The sequence below is a fragment of the Schistocerca serialis genome, chromosome 8 (assembly GCF_023864345.2).
Source record: "Schistocerca serialis cubense isolate TAMUIC-IGC-003099 chromosome 8, iqSchSeri2.2, whole genome shotgun sequence".
Classification (NCBI taxonomy): Eukaryota; Metazoa; Arthropoda; class Insecta; order Orthoptera; family Acrididae; genus Schistocerca; species Schistocerca serialis.
In genome coordinates this window covers 549,022,666-549,045,067 of record NC_064645.1, presented here as the reverse complement: position 1 = coordinate 549,045,067, position 22,402 = coordinate 549,022,666, and the positions used below count along the sequence as shown (strand labels likewise).

Here is a 22,402-nt window from a genome sequence, read left to right as displayed (position 1 = left end):
ATTTATCTCGAGGGCCATAAAGAGGAAGATCAGTAAGTTAGGGGCAGCGGACGGGATAGGTGATACCTGCTTTTGCTTTCAACATATCTCTTACTCTTTCTTTAGGCATAAGGCGGGTTAAACGAAATGTGGTATATATTGTGAAATTAAATACTTCTATAATGTTCTACTTCTAGGAAATTCGTTTCTCGAAAATATTTAATTAAATGCATACATTTTGTTTCCGAATTAAAAGCTGGGACATTTCTGTGTCCCGATCGAATTTCTCTGGACAGCGGGACATTTTTGTGAAAACCCGGACAATCCCGGCAAAGCTGGGACCTCTGGTCATCCTAGATATAGCAGGAATCAATGCTCAAATAATTTTTCATGCAAGTGAGCTAAACCCAAAAAATGGGAAGGATTTTCTTGAAATCCTTAGCATGTTCGCTTAGGAAGCCTCAGCTAGTGGAAGAAGCTAAGATTCCTTCACTTGCTGGCGCCATAGCAACTTCGTTCGAGAAACACAAAGAACCAGGGATCGAAAGAATTTAGAGGCCTGCCACCAAGAAAATAGGACGGTGTGTGACTTGTGGACGAACATAAAACACCTGCGCTAGCATAAGGTGTGACTAATGGCATTGCTTTATTTGAAAAGGACATGTGAAAAAAACACATAAATGTGAGAAGTGTCAAGCAGTTCTCAAAAATACGCAAGACAAACTCTGCAGATCTAAAGAAATTTGTGAAACTGATACTGCCTCAATATAGAAAGCTTATGCCATTTTATTCTGCAATTAAAGATTGTTGTTGTGCACTGTGTGCTTAAGAAAAGTGATGGACTTGATTAACATAACTCAGCCACGGCAGCAGAGTGATGAGGTAAAATTTTTTTTCCTATTGTTTAATTAAACAGTGATTTTCTTCAAATAATGTAAGTCTGTTCAATCACTGTTTAATTAAACTAAAATTAAACTGTGATTTAGCTCACACATGTTTAGCTTGGTAATAGAAAGACGGCTATTCTTTACATGTGTAGAAAGTACGCTGTGCGCCCACTCATGTTATGATAGATGGAGCGCCTACTAGAGACTTAATATAGGTAACAGAGCTTTTGCTTGTTGGTCATCTCTGGGGCTATCTTACGAGTTGCTGGAATTACGTAGTCATCTTTTGGGAAAGAAATATCATCGGATAGGATGTGTATCGTATCCTCCGGTCTACGGTCAAAGTTGACAAGTATAACGGTAATTTACAGTAACTTTCTTTAATGTATTACCAAGCGTATTGACCGTTAGAGGACGATTTATATTCGCACTCTTTGGCGTATAAAGCGAAGCGCACAGGGAAGCAGAGGAACATTACAAGTGGAGCTGAAATGTTGGAAAATCTTAAAGTGCAGACACTGGATAAAAATACGCTGAACACCTCATAAGCAAGTGCGTCGGGAAGTTGAAGAACCGCCTTCCTGAGCGCAGAGCCGGGACTCAGTGTGGAATGCGGACCCGCGCAACGATCGCCGCCGTCTTATGAATCACCAATGTCTGCGCACAGCTGGCAGCCGCAGCTATAATCCGACGTCCGTCCAGCGACTACAGCCAAAAGTCTCGTCCGGAGAGCAAGTGCCCGTATATCAGTGGCACACTACGCGTCGGATATTGTGAAGTTAGGAACATGAACATTGCCACCGAGGCTGAATCAGGGAATTTCATCCTGACAGATGAATCCCTCTTCTGCGTTCAGAATTATTACTTTCATTTTGTCCACAACTGACATGATTAAGACCATGACTCCGACTGACACTGCACAGTTGAATGAATTCTGCCTTAAGCCACAAAATGTTTATCACTGCGCATTCCGTTGCAAACCTCGCGGCTTTATCTTCAGCCGGTTCTTGCAGTTCTTACATTCGCTTCTCCTCATTTCTGTACCTGTTACAAAACAATATTGCCGCAGAAACTGTAGTATCAACTTTCGATACCACACTTGTTAGAGGTTGCAGTTATCGACCGCGGTCCGTATTAGTATCGTTGGACCCGCAAGTAGCGACCAGCTTCTAGTTTCTAGCGAGCTCTCGTCCACTCTTGCTCGGGAGGTCAAGTAGTAAAGTAGCACAGCCTTCAGCTGATAGGAAGCAACTTCTAACAAGGCGCTTAGTGACGTATGGCCCAAGAGAGGCCTCAATAGCTATCTGTTTATAATTATATATAGGCAGCCAAGAAGAATCCTGTACAATCAGTTAAGTACAATATATATTATTTTTTACCAACGATATCTAATTATTTTGGTCTTTGCAGATCCAGACCATGCAGCCAGCACCTAATCGACGCTACTGACAAACCTGCGGTAATGTTTCTGTTTAGCATTGGCCACCAGTCAACATTGGCGACGACTCGTTCGTTAATTTCTGGTTAAATTTCGAGCCTCTGTACAACCACAAGTAACATAATCATCTACAGAACTTAATTCTAGAAGATGTATCATGTTAGAAAGCAGTAAATGGGACGTAGACGCAGTTATTGATTCATCTCTTCTTTTTTGCTACAGCTTTCGTTCTGTTCAAAGCCAAACTCTATCATGCTTGCTAATGACCGTTCTGTCTGTTTGTGAACGCTGTAAGGCACATTATCGTTATTAGCTGTTACATTACGAAACAAATATTCTTTGTAGGATTTAGCCCAACTTTTTTTGGCTAAAATGGCTGTGAGCACTATGGGACTTAACTTCTGAGGTCATCAGTCCCCTAGAACTTAGAACTACCTAAACCTAACTAACCTAAGGACATTACACACATCCATGCCCGAGGCAGGATTCGAATCTGCGACCGTAGCGGTCGCGCGTTCTAGACTGTAGCGCCTAGAACCGCTCGGCCACTCCGGCCGGCCACTTTTTTTAATGTGGGTATATAATTATACGTAAAAAAAATAAGAACATGTTCGAAAGCAGCACAAGAAACACAGATGGCAGAACACAAAAGCATGTTCGTGTTCCATATCTAGGAATTGGTCTACAGAACAGCCATTTATTCAAGAAGACTGATTTCACAAATATTTTTCTTTTGCACTTATAAGGAGTTAGAACACGTAGTAACTAACAATACAAAATAAAACAATAAAAAATAGTGGAATATATACAGGGTGAAGAAAACATGCCGCACATGGGGATTCGTATGCGATTCCTCTTCCAGATTCAAGACAAAAGTTTATCTGGCAGAATCAGATCGGGTGCATTTTGAAAACATGTGTATGATAACGAGGAGCTGGCAGCACTATCACATCGTACAGCAGATCGGTATCTAGAGGGGTACGTCCATCACTCCACACCACCGTATCAGCCGTCATAGCTCGCTGGACGCTGGCACGGTAGCACATCGTGTTCAGTTTCAGAAGGTTAGTTGCCTCTGTAATAAAAAGAAAAAACTGAGTGAAGGATTCAACGATTAACTTCAACGAGTGTCATTGGATGTCTGCCCCGAACAAATGCGAGGAGCATAACGAACAAAAAGAGATTAAAAAAAAAAGACCGAGTATACTGCTCGGTCATCAAACCCACAACCACCATGGAGCTTTGTTTCGAATTCTCGTCAGCTTCATTTTTTTATTTTTTAGATGTCCGTTCCCTAGTTCCCGTCGTTTATAAGCTAGACATCATTTTGTCACATGACAACAGCCTATCACATACAGTGGGGTCTATTAAACTGTAGCTGGCCGCGGTGGCGGTGCGGTTCAAGGCGCTTCAGTCCGGAACCGCGGGACTGCTACGGTCGCAGGTTCGAATCCTGCCTGGGGCATGGATGTATGTGATGTCCTTAGGTTAGTTAGGTTTAAGCAGTTCTAAGTTCTAGGGGACTGATGACCTGAGATGTTAAGTCCCATAGTGCTCAGAGCCATTTGAACCATTTTATTAAACTGTATGCGTATGTCTACTAACCGCACAGTGGGCAGACATAACTGGTACTGTCAAATTCATGTAGGGCGGCTTTCTGATGGAGAACACAAACGATGAGTACGTAGATATGCCTTTGGTGTTGGGTGCATCCGATAAGCAAGCCGCTGCTGCTGCTGTTCGTACGTATTCTGTACAGTACTCTCAAAAGGCGCCATCCTGATCCGAATGTTTCACGTCATCATGAGTAAACTTTTCGAGAAACCGTAATCTTCGTCCACTAGTAACGGACAGAGAGCGTTAAAGGGCTCGATTTACTTCATAAACAGAGGACGCTAGTTTTGAAACCGCTCACCGGTCACCTCGGCGAAGTTCCCCATGATACTGCAAGACAGTCCCAGATATCTCAAAAACTGGTTGTTGATGTATTGCACGATGAAAAACTGCATCCACATCATTACACGGTAACTCAACGCAAGCCGCCAGAACACCACATTCGACGAATATAGTTTTGTGAATGGCCTTTGCGCCAAGTGAAAGATAACGAACATTTTATAAATAACGTGATATTAACTGATTAATCTAGCTTCACTCGTGGAAGTATTTTCAACCTCCACAACAGCCAGTACTCGTCGGAACACAACCCACATGTCACTCGAGAATAAGGCTTTCAGGTACGGTTTGGAAAAACCTGCAGGCTGGAATTGTAGGAGGAGAGCTTTTCGGCCCATACCTATCGCCGGACAAGTGGAATGTGCCCCTGTATCGTACGTTTCTTTGCAAAGCTTTGTCTGACGGAGTAAAAACGTTCCACTTGGTGTTCGGCGACAGTTATGGTTTCAGCATGATGGTGCACCGCCACACTTTGGAGTGTATGTGAGTAACTATTTAAATGAAGCGCTTCCAGGAAATAGGTTCGTTATGGAGGTCCAATGTTCTGGCCCCGGACCTTACTCCACTAAATTTTTGTATGTGGGGACATCTAAAGGAACAAGTTTATGGTACTCCACCTATGGAAATAGACGAAAGCATGCCGCTTCGGTAGTGGTGGATGCAGGTGCGTTGCATAGGAACCAGCAAAGTATGATCCAGCGAGTGGCGTAGTGTTTGCAAATGCAAGGTGGTCGCTGTGGACATCTTCTCTAAAGTGAATGTTGCTCGTTCGTGTATGTGCTGGCTCTCTGAAGATAAGCCTCGTCGTCAAACGTACAGAATGGAATTATGGAGGCATTTTACTGGAGCTATTTCGGGAAGTCACGGAAAACCTAAATCTGGATGGCCGGACGCGGCTTTGAACCGTCGTCCTCCCGACTGGAAGCCCAGTGTGCTAACCACTGCACCACCTCGCTCGGTGTGATTGCTTTCGCAGTGAATATCGTAGTCCCAGTACAACTGAAATGGGTGTAGCCTCGATATCAAAACGAGTAACCGCACATCACTATCGTCGTGTTGATGTCTTCTTCGGAGGATAATCATTCTCTAAAGAGTTTGCGACCCACGTTTTTATGACATGATTCTGTCCGCCCCGATGGCTGAGCGGTCAGCGTGACGGATTGCCGTCCTACGGGCTCGGGTTCGATTCCCGGCTGGGTCGGAGATTTTCTCCGCTCAGGGACTGGGTGTTGTGTTGTCTTCATCACCATTTCATCCCCATCCGGCGCGCAGGTCGCCCAATGTGGCGTCGAATGTAATAAGACCTGCAACGAGGCGGCCGGACCTGCCCCGCAAGGAGCCTCCCGGCCAATGACGCCAAACGCTCATCTCCTTAGCATGATTCTAAAACATAAAACAAAAATGGCTCTGAGCACTATGCGACTTAACTTCTGAGGTCATCAGTCGCGTAGAACTTAGAACTAATTAAACCTAACTAACCTAAGGACATCACACACATCCATGCTCGAGGCAGGATTCGAACCTGCGACCGTAGCGGTCGCTCGACTCCAGACTGTAGCGCCTAGAACCGCACGGCCACCTCGGCCGGCCGATTCTAAAACATCCAACAATGATGTTTAAGTGAAAAGTATTGGAACTTTCTCTCTGCAACTCCCAAATCACACCTGTTTTTGTGGTACATAGTTATGGGTAAATCACGATATCTGTTGAAACCCTCTGGAATATCAAAACTGTGTGCTGACCCCGGATTCGAGACAAGGCACCTTTGCCTTTCGTGGGCAAATGCTCGACGACAAACTTCTCCAAACATGACTCACAACTTGCTCTACATCTCCATCTCCAACTACATCTATACTCTGCAAGCCACCTTACGGTGTATTAACGACATAGGAGACAATCTGAGTAGCCGTCTTAGATTCCTTGCAGATGATGCTGTCATTTACCGTCTTGTGAAGTCATCAGATGATCAAAATGACTAGTAAAATGATGTAGATAAGATATCTGTGTGCTGCGAAAAGTGGCAATTGACCCTGAATAAAGAAACCTGCTAAATTTCGATTACACGATAAGTCACACAAATCTGAAGGCTGTAAATTCAACTAAATACTTATGGATTAAAATTACAAATAACCTAAATTGGAACGATCACATAAATAATATTGTGGGTAGAGCAAACCAAAGACTGCTATTCATTGGCAGAACACTTAGAAGGTGCAACAGGTCTACTAAAGAGACTGCTTACACCAATGCTTGTTCGCCCTATTCTGGAGTACTCCTGTGCGGTGTGGGATCCGCATCAGGTGGGACTGACGGATGACATCGAAAAAGTACAAAGAAGAGCAGCTCCTTTTGTATTATCGCGAAATAGGGGAGAGAGTGTCACAGACATGATACGTGGACCAGAGTGGCCATCATTAAAACAAAGGCGTTTTTCGTTGCGACGGGATCTTCTTATGAAATTTCAATCACTAGTTTTCTCCTCCGATTGCGAAAATATTCTGTTGCCATCCACCTACATAGGAAGAAATGATCATCACGATAAAATAAGAGAAATCAGAGCTGGCACAGAACAATTTAAGTGCTCATTTTTCCCGCGTGCCGTTCGGGAGTGGAACGGTCGAGAGACAGCTTGAACCCTCTGACAGACACTTTATTGTGAATAGCAGAGTAATCACATAGATTTAGATTTAGAAGTAGATGTAGAAGAGTATTTCGTGTATCAGTCTCACTTCACCTTCTCCTGTTCCAGTAACGTATTGTTCGCGGGAAGAACGACTGTTGGTGAGTCTGCGTGTGGGCTCGAATCTCTCTAATTTTATCTTGATCGTCTTTTCGAGAGGTATACGTAGGAGGAAACAATATATTGGTTGCCTATTCTAGGAATGTACGCTCTCGGAACTTCAACAATAGACCACACCTTGATGCAGAACGCATCTTTTGCAGCGTTTGTCACTGGAGCTGGATGAGCATCTCTGTGACGCTTTCGTACTTACTAAATGAACCTGTAACGAAACGTGCTGCTCTTCTTTGGATCTTCTCTATCTCCTTTATCAGTCCTATCAGGTCACATCCAATATTAACGAGCAATATTTAAGTACTGGTCGAACGAGTGTCATGTAAGCTACTTTCTTGATGGGCTATATTTCCCGGGGATTCTTCTAACGAATCTGTCAGGCATATGCCTTCTTCAGGATTAATTTCACATGGTTGTTCGACTTCCAAGTTGCTCCATATACATACTCCTAGTTGTGTTATGGAAGTAGCTGCCTTCAGTGACTGTTCTGCAACTTCGTAATCATACAATAAAGGATCTTCCTGTCTACGTATTTGCAGTACTTTACATTTGTTTATGTTGAGGATCACTTGCCGTTCCCTGCAACTAGTGTCGAACGTCTGCAGGTCTACGTGCATTCCCCTAGAGCCGCCACTTCTCTGCATACAACAGCATCATTCGCGAAAAGCGTCAAGGAAGACGTTATGTACTGTGTCATTTATGTATACAGGGTGTATCAAAAAGAATCGTCCGATTTGGTAAGTCTATATATCTGAAATTAATAAACATATACAATGAATTTTGTTTCTTGATGAACGGGAAACTCAAAGAGCTATTTTTTCATACACTTTACTTTTCATAGGTGTTCAATATGCTCCCCTTGAGGTGCACGGTATATGTGAATGTGATATCCAAACTGTTCCCACACTGCAGCAAGCATATATTGAGTTACAGCTTCCACAGCTCCTGTTATGCAATGTCTCAGTTCATTGTTGTTGGTGGTGGAGGCACATAAACAGAGCCTTTTATAAACCTCCACAAGAAATAATCACGTACAGCCATCCCCAGTGACCTCGGAGGCCAGTAATGTAAGGATGAATCATTTGGTCCAGTGCGATCGACCCATAGTTCAGCAACCCTTTTGTTTTAAAAATTCCCTCACTTCCAGATGCCTTCGTGGCGGTGCCCCGTCCTGTTCATAAATGAAGTCGTCCGAATTAGTCTCCAACTGTGAGAAAAGAAAGTTCTCAAGCATGTCGAGATATGTGCTTCCTGTAACAGTGTTCTCGGCAAAGAAAAATGGACCGTACACCTTTTTCCGTGAAACTGCACAAAGCACATTAATTTTGAGAATCTCTCTCATGTTGTACAACTTCATGTGGTTGTTCCATACCCCATATTCTTACATTATGACGGTTCACCTTTCCATTTAAATGAAACGTTGCCTCGTCACTACATCTACATCTACATCCATACTCCGCAAGCCACCTGACGATGTGTGGCGGAGGGTACTTTGAGTACCTCTATCGGTTCTCCCCTCTATTCCAGTCTCGTATTGTTCGTGGAAAGAAAGATTGTCGGTATGGCTCTACATCTACATCTACATCTACATTGATACTCCGCAAGCCACCCAACGGTGTGTGGCGGAGGGCACTTTACGTGCCACTGTCATTACCTCCCTTTCCTGTTCCAGTCACGTATGGTTCGCGGGAAGAACGACTGTCTGAAAGCCTCCGTGCGCGCTCTAATCTCTCTAATTTTACATTCGTGATCTCCTCGGGAAGTATAAGTAGGGGGAAGCAATATATTCGATACCTCATCCAGAAACGCACCCTCTCGAAACCTGGCGAGCAAGCTACACCGCGATGCAGAGCGCCTCTCTTGCAGAGTCTGCCACTTGAGTTTATTAAACATCTCCGTAACGCTATCACGCTTACCAAATAACCCAGTGACGAAACGCGCCGCTCTTCTTTGGATCTTCTCTATCTCCTCCGTCAACCCGACCTGGTACGGATCCCACACTGATGAGCAATACTCAAGTATAGGTCGAACGAGTGTTTTGTAAGCCACCTCCTTTGTTGATGGATTACATTTTCTAAGCACTCTCCCAATGAATCTCAACCTGGTACCCGCCTTACCAACAATTAGTTTTATATGATCATTCCACTTCAAATCGTTCCGTACGCATACTCCCAGATATTTTACAGAAGTAACTGCTACCAGTGTTTGTTCCGCTATCATATAATCATACAATAAAGGATCCTTCTTTCTATGTATTCGCAATACATTACATTTGTCTATGTTAAGGGTCAGTTGCCACTCCCTGCACCAAGTGCCTATCCGCTGCAGATCTTCCTGTATTTCGCTACAATTTTCTAATGCAGCAACTTCTCTGTATACTACAGCATCATCCGCGAAAAGCCGCATGGAACTTCCGACACTATCTACTAAGTCATTTATATATATTGTGAAAAGCAATGGTCCCATAACACTCCCCTGTGGCACGCCAGAGGTTACTTTAACGTCTGTAGACGTCTCTCCATTGATAACAACATGCTGTGTTCTGTTTGCTAAAAACTCTTCAATCCAGCCACACAGCTGGTCTGATATTCCGTAGGCTCTTACTTTGTTTATCAGGCGACAGTGCGGAACTGTATCGAACGCCTTCCGGAAGTCAAGAAAAATAGCATCTACCTGGGAGCCTGTATCTAATATTTTCTGGGTCTCATGAACAAATAAGGCGAGTTGGGTCTCACACGATCGCTGTTTCCGGAATCCATGTTGATTCCTACATAGTAGATTCTGGGTTTCCAGAAATGACATGATACGCGAGCAAAAAACTGTTCTAAAATTCTACAAGAGATCGACGTAAGAGATATAGGTCTATAGTTTTGCGCATCTGCTCGACGACCCTTCTTGAAGACTGGGACTATCTGTGCTCTTTTCCAATCATTTGGAACCCTCCGTTCCTCTAGAGACTTGCGGTACACGGCTGTTAGAAGGGGGGCAAGTTCTTTCGCGTACTCTGTGTAGAATCGAATTGGTATCCCGTCAGGTCCAGTGGACTTTCCTCTGTTGAGTGATTCCAGTTGCTTTTCTATTCCTTGGACACTTATATCGATGTCAGCCATTTTTTCGTTTGTGCGAGGATTTAGAGAAGGAACTGCAGTGCGGTCTTCCTCTGTGAAACAGCTTTGGAAAAAGGTGTTTAGTATTTCAGCTTTACGCGTGTCATCCTCTGTTTCAATGCCACCATCATCCCGTAGTGTCTGGATATGCTGTTTCGAGCCACTTACTGATTTAACGTAAGACCAGAACTTCCTAGGATTTTCCGTCAAGTCGGTACATAGAATTTTACTTTCGAATTCAATGAACGCTTCACGCATAGCCCTCCTTACGCTAACTTTGACATCGTTTAGCTTCTGTTTGTCTGAGAGGTTTTGGCTGCGTTTAAACTTGGAGTGGAGCTCTCTTTGCTTTCGCAGTAGTTTCCTAACTTTGTTGTTGTACCACGGTGGGTTTTTCCCGTCCCTCACAGTTTTACTCGGCACGTACCTGTCTAAAACGCATTTTACGATTGCCTTGAACTTTTTCCATAAACACTCAACATTGTCAGTGTCGGAACAGAAATTTTCGTTTTGATCTGTTAGGTAGTCTGAAATCTGCCTTCTATTACTCTTGCTAAACAGATAAACCTTCCTCCCTTTTTTTATATTCCTATTAACTTCCATATTCAGGGATGCTGCAACGGCCTTATGATCACTGATTCCCTGTTCTGTACATACAGATTCGAAAAGTTCGGGTCTGTTTGTTATCAGTAGGTCCAATATGTTATCTCCACGAGTCGGTTCTCTGTTTAATTGCTCGAGGTAATTTTCGGATAGTGCACTCAGTATAATGTCACTCGATGCTCTGTCCCTACCACCCGTCCTAAACATCTGAGTGTCCCAGTGGGCTCTAATCTCTCTGATTTTATCCTCATGGTCTCTTCGCGAGATATACGTAGGAGGGAGCAATATACTGCTTGACTCCTCGGTGAAGGTATGTTCTCGAAAATTTAACAAAAGCCCGTACCGAGCTACTGAGCGTCTCTCCTGCAGAGTTTTCCGCTGGAGTTTATCTATCATCTCCGTAACGCTTTCGCGATTACTAATTGATCCTGTAACGAAGCGCGCTGCTCTCTGTTGGATCTTCTCTATCTCTTCTATCAACCATATCTGGTACGGATCCCACACCGGTGAGCAGTATTGAAGCAGTGGGCGAACAAGTGTACTGTAACCTACTTCCTTTGTTTTCTGACTGAATTTCCTTAGGATTCTTCCAATGAATCTCAGTCTGGAATCTGCTTTACCGACGATCAACTTTATATGATCATTCCATTTTAAAGCTCTCCTAATGCGTACTCCCAGATAATTTATGGAATTAACTGCTTCCAGTTGCTGACCTGCTATATTTTAGCTAAATTATAAAGGATCTTTCTTACTATGTATTTGCAGCACATTACACTTGTCTACATTGAGATTCAATTGCCATTCCCTGCACCATGCGTCAATTCGTTGCAGATCCTCTTGCATTTCAGTACAATTTTCCATTGTTACAACCTCTCGATATGCCACTGCATCATCCGCAAAAAGCCTCAGTGAACTTCTAATGTTATCCACCAGGTCATTTACGTATATTGTGAATAGCAACGGTCCTACGACACTCCCCTGCGGCACACCTGAAATCACTCTTACATCTCTCCATTGAGAATGACACGCTGCGTTCTGTTATCTAGGAATTCTTAAATCCAATCACACAATTGGTCTGTTAGTCCATAGGCTCTTACTTCGCTCATTAAACGACTGTGGGGAACTGTGTCGAACGCCTTGCGGAAGTCAAGAAACACGGCATCTACCTGAGAACCCGTGTCTATGGCCCTCTGTCTCTCGTGGACGAATAGCGCGATTTCGGTTTCACACGATCGTCTTTTTCGAAACCCATGCTGATTCCTACAGAGTAGATTTCTAGTCTCCATAAAAGTCATTATACTCGAACATAATACGTGTTCCAAAATTCTACAACTGATCGACCGTAGAGATATAGGTGTATAGTTCTGCACATCTGTTCGACGACCCTTCTTGAAAACGGGGATGACCAGTGCCCTTTTTCCAATCCTTTGGAACGCTACGCTCTTCTAGAGACATACGGTACACCGCTGCAAGAAGGGGGGCAAGTTCCTTCGCGGCCTTTCCTCTTTTGAGCGATTTTAATGTTTTTCTATCCCTCTGTCATCTATTTCCATATCCACCATTTTGTCATCTGTGCGATAATCTAGAGAAGGAACTACAGTGCAGTTCTAAGCGTGGAAGGAAAATGTCATGCCCCATCTTGCCAAGAACGAAATTACAGAGGTCCACAAGCCGTTGCTTGTCACCTTCACAAAAAGCTTGCAGTAGCTGAATTTTGTATGGTTTCATGTGTAAACGTCGACGCAACACAACGCCAGACGGACATCGGGGGTATGTTGAGCTGCACGGTGTACGGATTTCTGCGGACTCCTTGTGAAACTGTGGCGGATGCGTTCGATGTCTGTCAGACAGTCGGGGACGGCCCAGTGATTTACCTTTACACAAACAACCTGTTTCTCGGAATTGTCCATGCCACCGTCTAATGTTCTGTGCTGTAGGAGGATCCGAACCATACCTAGTACGAAAATCACGCCGAACACTTATTACTGACCCACAATGCACAAAACGTAGAACACAAAACGCTTTCTGTTATCCCGAAACCATTTTTACCAGAACTGTAGTGCACACACTGCTTCTACCTAGCGGTATAAAACTTGAGTTTGATCTTTCCAACAGTACACATATCTCAAAGAACATAATAGTTATTATTATTTTTTTAATCGGATCTTTTTGATTCAGCAGGTACTGTGGAAAGTAATCGCCCTATAACACTACGCTGGGGCATGCCCCAAGTTACTTTTACTTCTGAAGACTTATCTCTGTCCAGAATGATATGCTGTGTTGTTTTTGCTAGAAATTCTTCATGCCAATTTGGCATGATATTCCGTTCGCTTGTGTTTTGTTCATTAGGCGTCAGTGCGGACTGATTCCTGACTCTCGTGCAGGAACAGAGCGGACTGTGTTACACAGCTTTACTTCTTCCAGTACCTCATTTCCTATCTTCCAAACTTCGCAGAAATTCTCTTTCATAGCTTGCAAGACTAGCTAATGTACTGGCAGTACTTTACATTTGTTTATGTTGACGGTCTAGTGCCATTCGGTGCACCAAGCGTCGATTCCCTGCAGGTCTTCCTACATTTCTCTACAATTTTCTAGCGTCGCGACTTCTGTGTATACAACAGCATCATCCGCGAAAAGCCTCACGGAAACAACCTATGCTTTGTGAGGGACTGTGTACAAAAATCAAAGCTGCACATACGAGCCATATCCACTGGAGTGACATGATAGCATGAACAACACTTTTTGATAAGATTACTATTTGCGTATTCTATGCGTATTTTAGTTGCGGAAACTTCACCAATTTTCTGTTTGACATTTCATATTCATATATACAAGGAATGCAGCGAGGAATGATTTCGAAAGTAGATTAATGGGAATCACAGTCAAGTTTAAGAGAAATAGCACACAAAATATAAAGTAGATTAATGAAAACCACAACAAATAAACAAAATTGGTCTTTAGTGCGCACAATATGCGACTATAAATGTAAAGAACGTAAGAGCAAAAAACCGTTGCCATTCGCGGAAAGGTATTTATTGCGCGTAACGCAACGTACAAATTGATTTGTCGTGTCTCATGCAGTCATTCATGAGTCAGGAGAGTGGTGGAGCATATAATCGATAAGCGCAACAGCAGCTGTTATCAGTAATCTCTCCAGATAGCGTAGTCGATTTCCGCTGTGTGGAACGATGTCATCATTAGGTTCTGGTGATTTTTTTTTTTTTCCTATGGTGGTGGGGCAGGGAAGAAGGACTTGTCAATATAGCAGTTACTCGGCAAACGTGCCAGAATGTTTGAGTGCCTAAAAGCACTGATGGCTACGAAAAAGGAAAGTTTCCCATGAACTACCCGGTAGAAGTCGATCTTGGGCGGTTGGTTACAGGAGCCGCTGGGAGTAGAGAGAGCAAATTTTCCGCTAGGCGCCTCCCAGCGACTATGCCTTGAGAGTAGAAACTTCTAGCGAAGGCAGTGTCCACCATCTCTAAGAACATTATTAACACTGTCAGATGCTCCACTTTCAGTGGCCGATAGAGTTCGGGCAGAGTGGGAAGCGTTCTCGAGATCTGAAGTTACCCCTTTTAAACTACCCAATCCATCTGAATGTGGTAGAGAGGTTGGAGATTGTTCTTTATTCAATGTACAAAATTATTGAAAGGGCCGATCGACTGCCAATTCCCAAGACAAAATGTCCCTCTAAAACTGTTTGTAAACTTTTCTCCTTCCATTGTCGCTGGTCAGAATCCGCCCGGCGGATTAACGACGAGGGCTGGTGTGCTGGCCAACCTGGATGTGGTTTTTAGGCGGTTTTCCACATCCCACAAGTTGAATACCCGGCTGGTCCCCCTGTCCCGCCTCAGTTACACGACCCGCAGACATTTGAGAACGTTCGAACTCTTTCATGGCTTACACTATGCACAGACAGCTAGGGTACACTAATTCCGTCCCGGAGGGTTCGGGATGGCGCCAGGAAGGACATCCGATCACCCTCTGACACTAACATCGCCACATTCATAGTCACAAGACAGACCCCGCGTTGCTTCAGTGTGGAACCGCGTGACCGCTACGGTCGCAGGTTCGAATCCTGCCTCGGGCATGGATGTGTGTGATGTCCTTAGGTTAGTTAGGTTTAATTAGTTCTAAGTTCTAGGCGACTGATGACCACAGAAGTTAAGTCGCATAGTGCTCAGAGCCATTTGAACCATTTGAACCAAGACCCCGCGTTGAAGTGGGACAAAGGCCCAAAGGAAATGATGATTGTCGCTGGTCAAAAGATAAAGCAAAACTAATAGCTGTGTGATTATGTTTGGTGTCCTGTAACACGTTGGGATATTCTAGAATAAGCTGATATGGACACAACACAACTGAACAATGTTTCTGGATTTGTCCTAGAAATGTTTCATGAACAAGCTTTCTAGCTATAGAAACGCATAGCTCATCTATACCGATCGACGGTTCGAAGAACGTAGGTGGATGTTGTACTCGCTGGGGTACCATGTGTCTCCAGGGTAAGAAAGTAATGCTGCCTAAGAAGAAAACGTTTATGGCTCTGAGCACTATGGGACTCAGCTGCTGAGGTCATTAGTCCCCTAGAACTTAGAACTAGTTCAACCTAACTAACCTAAGGACATCACAAACATCCATGCCCGAGGCAGGATTCGAACCTGCGACCGTAGCGGTCTTGCGGTTCCAGACTGCAGCGCCTTTAACCGCACGGCCACTTCGGCCGGCAAAACGTTTATGGCAACTGAGATTATGCCTACACAACGAGCGCTTCTATACGCCGAGAAGTATCTGGGTGATCAGATCTTTACCCTCTCTGATCAAGCCAGAAAATGAATCACTGTACCTCTGCAGCGGACGAAACAATCTTTCAGTGGCGCGCAGCATCATGAACCTGACGTTAGGACTCACACTAGAAATCAGAGTGTCACCCTATGCTGGGTAACACTGCTATATGACTTTCATGTAAATGAAACAGCAGCCATTTACTAGGGGGTGTGGGAACACATGGGAATTCCAGACGGAGAGCCGCGCGGGATTACCCGAGGGGTCTAGGTCGCTGCAGTCATGGACTGTGCGGGTGGTCACGGCGGAGGTTCGACTCATCCCTCGGGCATGGGTGTGTGTGTTTGTCCTAAGGATACTTTAGGTTATGTAGTGTGTAAGCTTAGGGACTGAAGACCTTAGCAGTTAAGTCCCATAAGATTTCACACACATTCCAACATTCCAGAAGGAGACATTTTATACTTCCATAACCTGGTAATCAGACATAAGTCGAATTCAGAATGACAAGAGTCATGCAAATAAAGAGGCAAAGATTGTGTCAGAATTAACATGGTGCTTATGTCCAAATTCTGGCACCATACCATGACTCGTGATCAGCCACAACTGCTACACCAGCCCGTCTTGATGGTACACTCATTATGCGACTGTGCTAAAGAAGAGGATGCCAGCATCATCTGCTACGACTGTCCGAACAAACTCATCACTATAGGGTCAACTACTGACACGCTGCCGGCCGCGGTGGTCTCGCGGTTAAGGCGCTCAGTCCGGAACCGCGCGACTGCTACGGTCGCAGGTTCGAATCCTGCCTCGGGCATGGATGTGTGTGATGTCCTTAGGTTAGTTAGGTTTAAGTAGTTCTAAGTTATAGGGGACTGATGACCACAGAAGTTAAGTCCCATAGTGCTCAGAGCCATTTGAACCATTTGAACTGACACGCTTGATCAGCATGAGCTGCCCTCTGCCGCCTTCTGCTGTATAGTCTTCCAGCTATTCCTAAAAGTCTTTAAGCTGTGGCGACTATTACATTCAACTTTAATTGATGTACAGTTCACCTTTTAATATATTTTGGTGCAAGTAAACGTATGTTGAAGGCGCTATGACTACCTACTCAGGTATTAATTAATTAAAAAATTAAAAGAAACACACTACTGGCTAATAAAATTGCTACACCACGAAGATGACGTGCTACAGACGCGAAATTTAATCGACAGGAAGAAGATGCTGTGATATGCAAATGATTAGCTTTTCAGAGCATTCACACAAGGTTGGCACCGGTGGCCACACCTACAACGTGCTGACATGAGAAAAGTTTCCAACCGATTTCTCATACACAAACAGCAGTTCACTGGCGTTGCCTGGTGAAACGTTGTTGTGATGCCTCGTGTATGGAGGAGAAATGCGTACCATCACATTTCCGGCTTTGATAAAGGTCGGATTGTAGCCTATCGCGATTGCGGTCTATCGTATCGCGACGTTGCTGCTCGCGTTGGTCGAGATCCAATGACTGTTAACAGAATATGGAATCGCTGGGTTCAGGAGGGTAATACGGAACGCCGTGCTGGATCCCAACGGCCTCGTATCACAAGCAGTCGAGATGACAGGCATCTTATCCACATGGCTGTAACGGATAGTGCAGCCACGTCTCGATCCCTGAATCAACAGATGGGGACGTTTGCAAGACAACAACCATCTGTACGAACAGTTCGACGACGTTTGCAGCAGCATGGACTATCAGCTCGGAGACCATGGCTGCGGTTACCGTTGACGCAGCATCACAGAGAGGAGCGCCTGCGATGGTATACTCAACGACGAACCTGGGTGCACGAATGTCAAAACGTCATTTTTTCGGATGAATCCAGGTTCTGTTTACAGCATCATGATAGTCACATCCATGTTTGGCGACATCGCGGTGAACGCACATTGGAAGCGTGTATTCGTCATCGTCATACTGCCGTATCACCCGGCGTGATGGTATGGGGTGCCATTGGTTACACGCCTCGGTCATCTCTTGTTCGCATTGACGGCACTTTGAACAGTGAACGTTACATTTCGGATGTATTATGACCCGTGGCTCTACCCATCATTCGATCCCTGCGAGACCCTACATTTCAGCAGGATAATGCACGACCGCATGTTGCAGGTCCTGTACGGGCCTTTATGGATACAGAAAATATTCGACTGCTACCCTGGCCAACACATTCTCCAGATCTATCACCAATTGAAAACGTATGGTCAATGGTGGCCGAGCAACTGGCTCGTCACAATACGCCAGTTACTACTCTTGATGAACTGTGGTATCGTGTTGAAGCTTCATGGGCAGCTGTGCCTGGACACGCCATCCAAGCTCTGTTTGACTCAATGCCCAGGCGTATCAAGGCTGTTATTACGGGCAAAGGTGGGTGTTCTGGTTACTGCTTTCTCAGGATCTATGCACCCAAATTGCTTGAAAATGTAATGATATGTCAGTTCTAGCATAAAATGTTTGTCCAATGAATACCCGTTTATCATCTGCATTTCTTCTTGGTGTAGCAATTTTAATGGCCAGTAGTGTACTACCTCTCTCGTAAACCAACTGCAGTCTCCAAGTATCCTGCGAACGACGTATAACCTGCAAACTGCCTGATGTATGAAAGAGCCTGTGTTATCACTCCACCATCTACTCACATGCTTTGTTATTACCAGGTACTTCTATGACACGACTTACTCCAGCTTTGACTTACAATAGTCAAGTAATCAAACTCTTCAATATTTCCACATTGTCTTGTTCCTAATTTTTACAATACTTACCTTAACATCTATCTTAACTGGAGTGTAAGATGCATCAGACCAGCGAAATACGCTCTGACTTCAAGAAGAATGTAACAAATCCAATTTCAAAGAAAGCAGATGCTGAAGAGTGTGAACAGTACCGAACTATCAGTTTAATGAGTCACGGTTGCAAAATACTTACACGAATTCTAGATTGGAAAGACTGGTAGAAGCAGACATCGGGGTAGATCTGTATGGATTCGAAGAAATGTAGGAACACGCAAAGCAATACTGCCAGACGACTTATCATAGAAGATAGGTTAAGGAAAGGCAAACCTACATTTATAGCAGTCGTAGACATAGAGAAAGCTTTTGACAATGTCGACTGCAATACTCTCTTTGAAATTCTGAACATACCAGGGTAAAATACAGGGAGCTAAATGCTATTTACAACTTGTACTGTAACCAGATGGCGGTTATAAGACTCGAGAGGTACGAAAAGGGAGAAGCGGTTGAGAAGGGAATGAGATAAAGTTGTAGCCTATTTCCGATGTTATTCATTCTGTACACTGAGCAAGCCATAAAGGAAACCAAAGAAAAATTAGGATTAGGTACTGATGTTCAGGCAGAAGATATAAAAGCTTTGAGGTTTGCCACTGGCATTATAATTCTGTCAGAGACAGCAAAGAACTTGGAAGAGCAGCTGAGCAGAATAGATCGTGTCTTGAAAGGGAGATATATGATGAACGTCAACAAAAGCAAAACAAGAATAATGGAACATAGTCGAATTAAATCGGATGAAGCTGAGGGAATTAAATTAGGAAACGAGATACTAAAAGCAGTAGATGTGTTTTGTTATTTGGGCAGCGAAATAACTGATGATGGCCAAAGTAGAGGGGATATTAAATGTAGCCTGTCAATAGCAAGAAAAATGTTTCTGAAGGAAAGAAATTTATTAACATAAAATACACCACTGGCCATTAAAATTGCTACACCAAGAAGAAATGCTTATGATAAACGGGTATTCATTGGACAAATATATTAAACTAGAAATGACATGTGATTACATTTTCACACAATGTGGGTGCACAGATCCTGAGAAATCAGTACCCAGAACAACCACCTCTGGCCGTAATAACGGCCTTGATACGCCTGGTCATTGAGTCAAACAGAGCCTGGGTGGCGTGTACAGGTACAGCTGCCCATGAAGCTTCAACACGATACCACAGTTCATCGATAGTAGTGACTGGGGTATTGTGACGAGCCAGTTGCTCAGCCAACATTGACCAGACGTTTTCAGTTGGTGAGAGATCTGGAGAATGTGCTGGCCAGGGCAGCAGTCGAACATTTTCTATATCCAGAAACGCCCGAACAAGACCTGCAACATGCGGTCGTGCATTCTCCTGTTGAAATGTAGGGTTTTGCAGGGATCGAATGAAGGGTAGAGCCACGGGTCGTAATACATCTGAAATGTAACGTCCACTGTTCAAAGTGGCGTCAATGCGAACAATAGGTGACCGAGACGTGTAACCAATGGCACCCTATACCGCCACGCCGGGTGATACACCAGTATGGCGATGACGAATACATGCTTCCAATGTGCGTTCACCGCGATGTCGCCAAGCACAGATGCGACCATCATGATGCTGTAAACAGAACCTGGATTCATCCGAAAAAATGACATTTTACCATTCGTGCACCCAGGTTCATCGTTGAGTACACCATCGCAGGCGCTCCTGTCTGTGATGCAGCGTCAAGGGTAACCGAGCTGATAGTCCATGCTGCTGCAAACGTCGTCGAACTGTTCGTGCACATGGTTGTTGTCCTGAAAACGTCCCCAACTGTTGACTCAGGGATTGAGACGTGGCTGCACGATCCGATACAGCTATGCAGATAAGATGCCTGTCATCTCGACTGCTAGTAATAGGAGGCCGTTGGGATCCAGCACGGCAATCCGTATTACCCTCCTGAAGCCACCGATTCCATATTCTGCTAACAGTCATTGGATCTCGACCAAAGCGAGCAGCAATGTCGCGATACGATAAACCGAAATCGCGATAGGCTTCAATCCGACCTTAATCAAAGTCGGAAACGTGATGGTACGCATCTCTCCTCCTTACACGAGGCATCACAACAACGTTTCACCAGGCAGAGCGGGTCAACTACTGTTTGTGTATGAGAAATCGGTTGGACAGTTTCCTCATGTGAGCACATTGTAGGTGTCGCCACCGGCGCAAACCTTGCGTAAATGCTCTGAAAAGGTAATCTATTACATATCACAGCATCTTCTTCCTGTCGATTAAATTTCGCGTCTGTAGCACGTCATCTTCGTGGTGTAGCAGTTTTAATGGCCAGTAGTGTAGATTTAAGGGTTAGGAAGTCTTTTCTGAAAGTATTTGCGGGGAGCGTAGCCATGCATGCAAATGAAACATAGATGATAAACAATTTAGACAAGAAGAGAATACAAGCTTTTGAAAACCGACTGCTGAAGATTAAATGAGTAGTTCACGTAACTAGTGGGGAGGTACTGAACAGAACTGGCGAGGAAAGAAATTTGTGGCACAACCTGACCAGAAGAAGGGATCGGCTGTAGGACACATTCTGGGACATCAAGGAATCACCACCAATTTAGTATTGGGAGGGAAATGTGGGGAGTAAAAATGGCAGAGGACAACTGTAAGCAGATTGATGTACGTTTCAGTGGTTACTCGGAGATAAAGATGCTTGCGCATGACAGAGTAGCATGGGGAGTTGCATCAGACCAGTCTTCCGACCGATGATCACATCAGACCAGTCTTCCGACCGATGATCACAGCAACAACGCCTTAACGTAAAAGCTTAACGCATGCTTTCAGTGTTCAGTTTGGAAAAAGTGTCGCAGACGGAAGCTGCTTCCGACGCGTTGCGCTCCTTACCTCGCACCAGTGTTTACAGTAGGCTGGCTGTACCAGTTGGCCTCTGGAAGGTGACTGTCTGCGCGGATCGCGGCTCTGACGCTGAAACACACAGTGCGCGGCGCGGCGGGCGGCCACTTGAGGCAGTCAGGCGATAAGGGGTCGCCAAGGACAGCCCGCTAGCTGGAATCAGCTGAGGCGAATCTCGCCCAGTGGCGGGTAATCTGAGAACTGGTGGCCGAAAAATCCTCGAACCTAACATTGCAACAAACCGCTCCCATGTCAGGAGAATAAGTACATTTTAATGTATTTGGGAACAATTTTAAAGTCTTCCTTTTTCCATTTCGCTTATTTTGTTTTATCCATTTATAGCGGCTCATTACATTGTCGTTACATTGTGGTTTGAATGCTGATGAATACATTTATACACATTCATGGTGTTGTTGCTGTTGTGGTCTTCAGTCCTGAGACTGGTTTGATGCAGCTCTCCATACTACTCTATCCTGTGCAAGCTTCTTCATCTCCCAGTACCTATACGATTTTTACCCTCCACGCTGCCCTCCAATACTAAATTGGCGATCCCTTGCTGCCTCAGAATATGCCTTACCAACCGATCCCTTCTTCTAGTCAAGTTGTGCCACAAACGCCTTTTCTCCCCAATTCTATTCAATACTTCCTCATTAGTTATGTGATCTACCCATCTAATCTTCAGCATTGTTCTGTAGCACCACATTTCGAAAGCTTCTATTCTCTTATTGTCCAAACTATTTATCATCCACGTTTCACTTCCATACATGACTACACTCCATACAAATACTTTTAGAAACGACTTCCTGACACTTAAAGCTATACTCGACGTTAACAAATTTTTCTTCTTCAGAAACGCTTTCCTTGCCATTGCCAGTCTACATTTTACATCATATCCTCTCTACTTCGACCATCATCAGTTATTTTGCTCCCCAAATAGCAAAACTCCTTTACTACTTTAAGTGTCTCATTTCCTAATCTAATTCCCTCAGCATCACCCGACTTAATTTGACTACATTCCATTATCCTCGTTTTGCTTTTGTTGGGAATATAGCGGACAGAATGAGATATTTCTACTTTGTTCTTTCTTTTTCCAGTACTGAATCCCTATTCATCACGAGCCAAGCGCCAGGCAGCGCTGCAGAGTTAGTAGGCACTGGAAGAGACATCTATCAGATTCCATGTCC

General features: G+C 44.3%; 1 protein-coding gene across 1 annotated transcript in view; it reads right to left on the bottom strand.

The window, feature by feature from the left end:
- Positions 1–21,318, bottom strand: part of LOC126416630 (phospholipase A1 member A-like) — a 104,277-nt gene extending 82,959 nt beyond the window's left edge. Inside the window, exon 1 of the mRNA XM_050084392.1 lies at positions 21,210–21,318. The gene's annotated coding sequence lies outside the window, so the exon portion shown is untranslated. The remainder of the gene's footprint in view (positions 1–21,209) is intronic.
- Between the last annotated feature and the right edge of the window lie 1,084 nt (positions 21,319–22,402).